The 7,500-nt window shown below is 48.2% G+C and overlaps 1 protein-coding gene across 3 annotated transcripts in view; it reads right to left on the reverse strand.

Moving 5' to 3' along the window:
* Nucleotides 1-7,500, reverse strand: part of disp1 (dispatched homolog 1 (Drosophila)) — a 105,582-nt gene that overhangs the window by 25,868 nt on the left and 72,214 nt on the right. The window lies entirely within an intron of this gene.

The following is a 7,500-nucleotide window of genomic DNA, read 5'->3' on the forward strand; positions in this document are numbered from 1 at the left end:
ACATGAACTCGTACAGACGTGCAAACTGGTTTAATACACGACTAAAGCAGTTGATCTAAACTACGGTCATCCTGCTGACCAACATCCTGACAGATCTGGTAGCTTTAGACAGAGACGCTGGAAGATAAAACGGCTGTGAGGTCAAACGTTGGGAGAAAGCTTCACCTAACAGAAACATGTAAACATCTGTGACGTCTGGTTTCAGAAGCAGGATTTACGGCTTTATTCATCTGGACATTTTATTATTAGGAGACACGATGACTCTTCATAGGTTATAACAGTTCTATGGTTGAAACAAAACATGTTCATTAAGTTCGATTCCCTCTCTGCAGTTTTATTCTTGACATTTTCAGTACCTTCCAGAATGAGCTGTTGCTGGGCTCTGTCACTTTATGGAAACATGCTGGAGCTGGCCACACCCACCCATCCCCTGATTGGTTGCTATAAGGTGAGGAACTCAAGATATCCATGAGAGGTAATGTCCCCTTTAAAATAAAAGCAAGTTGTTGAAGAAAAGCAAGGGAGAACAAACTTATAATCGAAAACTTAATTTGCAATGAAAGAATCTGACAACAACAGGAAAATCGGAGGAAAATAAATGACAGAAATATATGAAACAAGCTCTTATTTTGACGAGACAGACTGCAGCATTCCTAAAGCATTTCACTAGAAGAGGAGAACTTGTGTTCTCCAGCTCTGTGAGCTTTTACTTTCAATAACGGATTTGATATCTGAACTAAATTACTGTGATTACGTTGTTTCCACTGACCCTTTGAACCTACGTCACCTGATCACGTGGGTGGAGGATGGCAGTGATTACTTACGGACACGTTGAATGGAAAGGGAACGTGGCGACTGAGGTTTATCCTGGTTTCTACTGGTTCAAGCCCAGTTCACTAGTGGGATTCATGCAGGGTGTCCCTAACTGCACAGGAAGTGTCCCTAACTGCACAGGAAGTGTCCCTAACTGCACAGGAAGTGTCCCTAACAGCACAGGGAGTGTCCCTAACTGCACAGGAAGTGTCCCTAACTGCACAGGAAGTGTCCCTAACAGCACAGGAAGTGTCCCTAACTGCACAGGAAGTGTCCCTAACTGCACAGGAAGTGTCCCTAACTGCACAGGAAGTGTCCCTAACAGCACAGGGAGTGTCCCTAACTGCACAGGAAGTGTCCCTAACTGCACAGGAAGTGCTATAGTAAAGAACGTATCCTGATAGTCATTAAGTTTACAAAACATTTGTAACGTCTGTAGTAAATGTTAATGTTTTTTTACCTCATGCTGATTCAGCCAAAGGGTCATTTCACTTTATAACTTTTTCATTATTGGTGCTTTTATTTTGAAATTGGGCTGCTATGATAATGACACGTAATGCTAGCTAGCTGAAGAGTTAATCCCCACTAACCAGTCCAAAGTCCTGATTTATTGTTGATTTATTTTTGTTTTAAAGAAGCACAAAAACTAAATAAACAAAAGAAAGGATTCCATTTAAACATCTGCTCAGATTATTACCGAGTAGGATTACGAGGGTGTGTAAAACCTGAACAACAGAGAAAACCAGTGTAGTAACTGCAGCTAATGCCAACGATCCCGGTTTCTGGAAGACAGACCCACGTTTCATCTGAGCTGAATCAAATCCACAGGAAAATAAAAGACATCTCACAAGGTTAACTGGGAAGATGCTTCTTTCCTAGACTTCAGACATTCTTGAGTTACCAGTGTGACGACCCTTTGGCGTCCTTTCAAACCAACAATTGAAGGAAACGTTCGGCGTGTGTTTGGAAGAACAAAGCTTCGTTAAACCAGAGGTCCCACCGGTCCACGACTCCAGTCCTCACGCCTCAGCAGACGTTTTACCCACACAGGATCCTGTGGCAGGTGTTTAGGGTTGTTTACTCTTTGTGTTGTAAAGTATTCCCCTCGTTAAATATGAACAGACATCTGTTTCATCAGAGCAGGTCTGTGCTACGAGTCCAGATGTTCAGAGAAGCAGCTGTGTGGGATTCGCTTACGCACCCAATCAGGTCATTACGAACATTTCAATCATGTTGCACAAAAGGACACAAACGGTTTCGTCTGAACGACATCATCTATGTTTCTAAAGCAAATGTTTTCTCCTCCGTCTTCTTAAGCTGAGAGCTCGAGCCCTGCATGGTGACTGGGACACGCACACACCTCGTGGGCGCCAGCAGCTGGGACCAGAGCGGTCGGCTAGAAGGAGACCGCTGGTCCCCAGACTGCCGCTCAGATGGAGAGCTCAACAGAGGGTGGCCATACTATTAGCACTGGAGAGAAAAAAGGTACAGATAATGACAGAAGAGCTGACGTAAGGAACAGCTGGTTCTTCTGGGACCATGGAGGCAGAAGAGTTGAGTGCCCGTCTCTTAAAGGGAGGGTTGTGGGTCCAACCGCTCTGTCTGTTGTAGCCGTGCCCTTGGGCAAGAAACATCACCTTCCTTGCTAGCTGGTGTGTGAATGTGTGTGTACGAATGACTAGATGTGTTGTGAAGCACCTTGGGGGGTTGTAGAACCCTAGAGGTGGACAGTATATCAGCCAGTAACAAGAGCGACCAAGAAGTTATTTTTTGTACCCCTAAGAAGTCACAGCATCTTTTTGTTTTACTCAAATATATGGTGGAGCAGGCTAAAGGCTAGCGTTGAGCTAACAACGCTAACTGCAGTAACTGGATATTACAGTATTTATCAGCTTAGCATGTATGACTCGTCTTCGTTCTTCATCCAGAATCTTGTGTTGCTGATCTGTAACTGGGAACAGCCATGATACTCTCCAATGTGAGTGAGAGAGAGACTCGTGTGTTTAGAAAAGCGCTGCAGTACCCACGTTCAACCACAGGGTGTTATTCTTGCATTGTGCACCTTTAAATTTACCAGAAAAAAACAATACAATAAAATAATCTCTAAACAAACAGTGCTGTGGTTAAAACTGGTGATTAAAATGTTATTTCACCTCATTTACACAACCAGAAACCGTATATTCTATAAAAACAAACCAATCCCATTCGTGCAGCATCACTGACATACTCCTGGGTTGTCCGTTTTCTACGTGATGAGAGGAAATGGACCGGTTAGGTCATTTCATGCTTTTCTCACACCCGTGAACTCGTTTTGTATTCAGGGAAGAGAATTTCGAGGACTGTTGTTTTTGTCTGTAAATTTATATTTATGACAAAAAAGGTGATGAAATTATTTCATGAACAAAACGAACACCGCCTGGCGGTGTCCGACTCGTATGATGTCATCACATATCAGCGAGGCTTCAGCTTCCAGACTCCCCCTCACCGTTCGCTCGCCCGGTGTACACAGCAGCAGCTCAACAGGTTGAGCGGGTTTTCCAGCAATCGGAAGGTTGCAGGTTCGATCCCGGCTCCGGACAGAGAATTCTGCTGTTGTGTCCTTGGGCAAGACACTTAACCCACCTTGCCTGCTGGTGGTGGTCAGAGGGATCGGTGGCGCCTGTGCGGCAGCCTCGCCTCGCCACTGGCAGTGCGCCCCAGGGCAGCTGTGGCTACATCGTAGCTCATCCCCACCAGAGTGTGAATGGATGAATGACACACTGTAGTGTAAAGCGCTTTGGAGTCCTTACTCTGAGAGGCGCTACACAAGTGCGGGTCGTGTATTTCACTAAAACCTTGACCTCGTGAAATCCTCTGGACGCGTTTGCATTTGAGCACCAGGCCATGTGCATGACACGCAGAGCACGGAACCAGTGTGCTCTGTGACGCCTCAACGTGAGCGAGTGGTGAAATACGAGCGCCGGAGTCGGGTCGGGTGGGAGCTGGCTGACGAGGACGGTGTTGGGAAAAGGAGAGGACAAACTCCAGGGAACCCCAGATCGGGTCACTCGTGTGGCTCCCACGGCTCTCAGGAACATCTGATGGCCTTAAGCACCGGACTGAACCAGGAGAGTTCAGTCTGCCGTTAGTCCCTCAGAGCGTGGCATCCGCAGCCAGGTGAGACATCCAGGACAGAGCTGGACATAGACAGCTGGACCAACCTGGGTCATGAACTGTGAGCTCAGCTCGGCTTCACGTCTTCATGATGGAACTTCGGCTTGTTATTCCGGTGAGGAGCAACGATGTAAGCCGAGACAAACGCTCTACTGAGTAAAATACACAAGTAACAAAACCAAGGTCAAAAGGCACGCTGTCAGTGGCTCACTGGGGTCACCATGGTAACGATGACTTTACCATCTGTTTCACAGAAATCGACTGGTGTTTTCTTCTTGTTGTAGAACGTGCTACTCCTGAATGAACTCCACATTTTAATGTTTGTTTAGCTTTCCTCCTGTTTCCACTGCAGTTAAATCTGTGGCGATGCAAACAGGACAGTGATGCGGTCGTTTCAGAGCTCGTGTGTAGCCCTGAAGGTGTACTCAGAGCTCGTGTGTAGCCCTGAAGGTGTACTCAGAGCTCGTGTGTAGCCCTGAAGGTGTACTCAGAGCTCGTGTGTAGCCCTGAAGGTGTACTCAGAGCTCGTGTGTAGCCCTGAAGGTGTACTCAGAGCTCGTGTGTAGCCCTGAAGGTGTACTCAGAGCTCGTGTGTAGCCCTGAAGGTGTACTCAGAGCTCGTGTGTAGCCCTGAAGGTGTACTCAGAGCTCGTGTGTAGCCCTGAAGGTGTACTCAGAGCTCGTGTGTAGCCCTGAAGGTGTACTCAGAGCTCTCTGCTCCACAAGTAAAGGTCAACTTCACTCACAAGGTCTCTAGAAGGAAATAAAGCCGTGTCCGTCGTTCTCTGGGGACAAAACGCTCCGGTGCTCCCGTTTCAGGATGTAGAAATCAGCTGGAGGAAAACGTGGCAGAACACACCAGTCTTACTTCATCTCTCCTCTGATTGGCTAACAGCACACGGCTCTACCACTGACTCCGTTTGCTCTGCAGCGTTGATGTTTTATCTCCACTAATAACACAAGTCAGGAGGAGTTCTGCTGTGTGGTAGAGTTGCTAACGCTAACAGTTAGCTTCTACTAGCTTAGTCGTTCTCTGCTGTTTCCTGGACTAAACCAACAACAGCCTTCCCGTCGTGAGTCCAGATGGGTGAGTCCATGAATGTCAGTGACAGCGTGACATAGATCTGTCAGGATTGTCTAATCCTAGAGTTTCACCGTCTGTTTTCTATCAGAAGCCACTGCAGGAGGGAGGTGTAGGAGACTATCTTCATGTTCAGCCTGCATGTTAAAAGTCAACTTCACACAAAAAGCATTTTGTAATTATTATTTCTGATTATAGTCATGACTCTGAGTTAGTCATGAGCTGGATGTGTCTGTGGTGTGTGGTTTTCAGCATAAGAGCTGTATCCCTGCTGCCCTAGAACCCGGTTCTACACATCACCAGATACGTGTAGCACTCATGAGCTCCACCAAACACAGAAACATGTTCAATGGTTCCCTTCACAAGCGCTCAGCAGGTGGTGACGAAGCCCTTCTTCAGCCCTCTTTCATGTCAAGTTTGTGATGATAGGGTGTGTGTGTGTGTGTGTGTGTGTGAGAGAGAGAGAGAGAGAGAGAGAGATGGGGAATCATTGGGCGACAGCATAAGGCATGGCACCCTGCATCCCTTTAATTAAAGCTAATAGGCTGTAATTACCAGGAATCTGTCAAGAACCTGATAACAGCTTCTAATGATAAAGCAGCAGCTGAGGCAGCCCCAGCTCTAGGACGGCAGCTCTAGGACGGCAGCTCTAGGACGGCAGCTCTAGGACGGCAGCTCTAGGACAGCTTTGTGGTTTTTCAGACGGGATTTGCACATCCAGGCCCCCCAGGGCCCTTTAACACACCAAGTGGAGAGGTTGCTCACGGCTACACGCTTTCATCATTCCTCCAGTCCAGATGTCTGAAGCAGTCACCAACAACCCGTCCTCCCGTTACCGAGTCCGTGATTTCTAACTCATCAGCTTATTCCTGTCTGAACCACGACCGGGTTAACTAACTCGTTACCCTGCAGCTGTTTCAGGAAACCACCGGGGACCGTGATTCTCCGGGACCCCGGGAACACATCCACACTGCCGGGGTAAACTCACCCGCCTCGCCGCTCCGCTGGTGAGGTCTCTCTGGCCGCGCTGCTGTCCTCCCGGTGCTTCCCGGTGCTCCGCCGGGCTCCGTGGCCTCACCGACCACCAAAGAGTTCACATTCGGGTTTCCTGAGCCGCGTTAAGCCAACGAGACCGAGCAGCGAGTCTGCTTCTCCAGCCAGGATGACACGCTCCTGCCCCGCCAGCGCGCTGGCTCCTCTCCCCCGGAGGTGGGAGGAGGTGGGCCGGGACTGCCCCGGGGAGCACTGATAGGACGGTCCCGCCGTCTGCTTTAACCCGCTCACTGCCGCTCCACACCGGCCATCACACCGTCATCAGGACTAATAAACCAGTAGGAATGACGTTAATAAGGTATATTAAAGGTGTGGTTTACTCATCCAGGACACGTGTAGTGTGTTCTCTGGTGTAAACAGCTACCACGCTCCTGGCTAAAACAGCATTATTAATGATTGCACACACCTCGATTCTGATTGGCTAATGCTGGGCCGATTTCCCCCTCCCGTGAGAATCTACGAGATCGAGCGTAGATGGGAATTCCAACTCTTTTTGAGAGCCGGCTCTTTTGGCTCCAAAGCGGCTCCTCAGATTTTCTGTTGTGTAGAGTCCATTTAAAACCAAAACTAATGCTAAAATATATGTAAAATGATTTACTAATGTAAAAAATGTGATATATCAAATATTCATCATTTATTTGGATTTATTTACTGGAACACTAAGAAATCTCAGCTTTCCGGCTGCTGTCGCTCGTTTTCTCACCGTCTTCGTCACTCTCTCCTCCCTCGCTCGCCTTTTTCCTCCTCCTCTTCCCTCTCGTCTCCCTCCGCCCGCATGTGCTCTGCTGTGTGTCTGAGTCTGATCCTCCCTCTTCCCCGCCCCTACTGCTCTGTGTGTGGACAGTCTGGACACGCAGTTACACATGTTCACCAATCCCCTGTGGCTTTCACCAAAACAAGAGGGAGGGGGGGTGACGGCTCCCAATGACGAGCCGGCTCCCGTCCTTCACTTCACAGAGCCAGCTCTTAGAGCCGGTTCAGTCGCGACGGACACATCACTAGAGCGTACAAGAGGTGATTAAAACCACGTGACCAGCTCCTGATCAGCAATTGTGGGCTTGCACGGATTTATCCCGTGTTTGATTCTGCTGATCGTCCCTCGGGAGTGTATCGCACTGTTGAACGTTGCTGCGCGCGGCTACAACTCAGCGGCTACCAGAACCGCTCACGGCGCACGTGCAAACATGCGTCAACACAACTGACCAGCTATTTCCCTATTAACACACTTGTTTTTATTTATACACTTTTTACGCACACAATGACAAAGACCGTCAAGAACGCGTGTTTGCTGCGTTTGTAAAATTAAACTGATAAAACATGAATTTACTTTCTTTTGTCTTCCTCCTTTAACCCCATGTGTCCTCCTACAGCACTCCTGAAGGACTACAGATGTCAATAAC

This window comes from Nothobranchius furzeri, chromosome 2 (assembly GCF_043380555.1).
Source record: "Nothobranchius furzeri strain GRZ-AD chromosome 2, NfurGRZ-RIMD1, whole genome shotgun sequence".
Classification (NCBI taxonomy): Eukaryota; Metazoa; Chordata; class Actinopteri; order Cyprinodontiformes; family Nothobranchiidae; genus Nothobranchius; species Nothobranchius furzeri.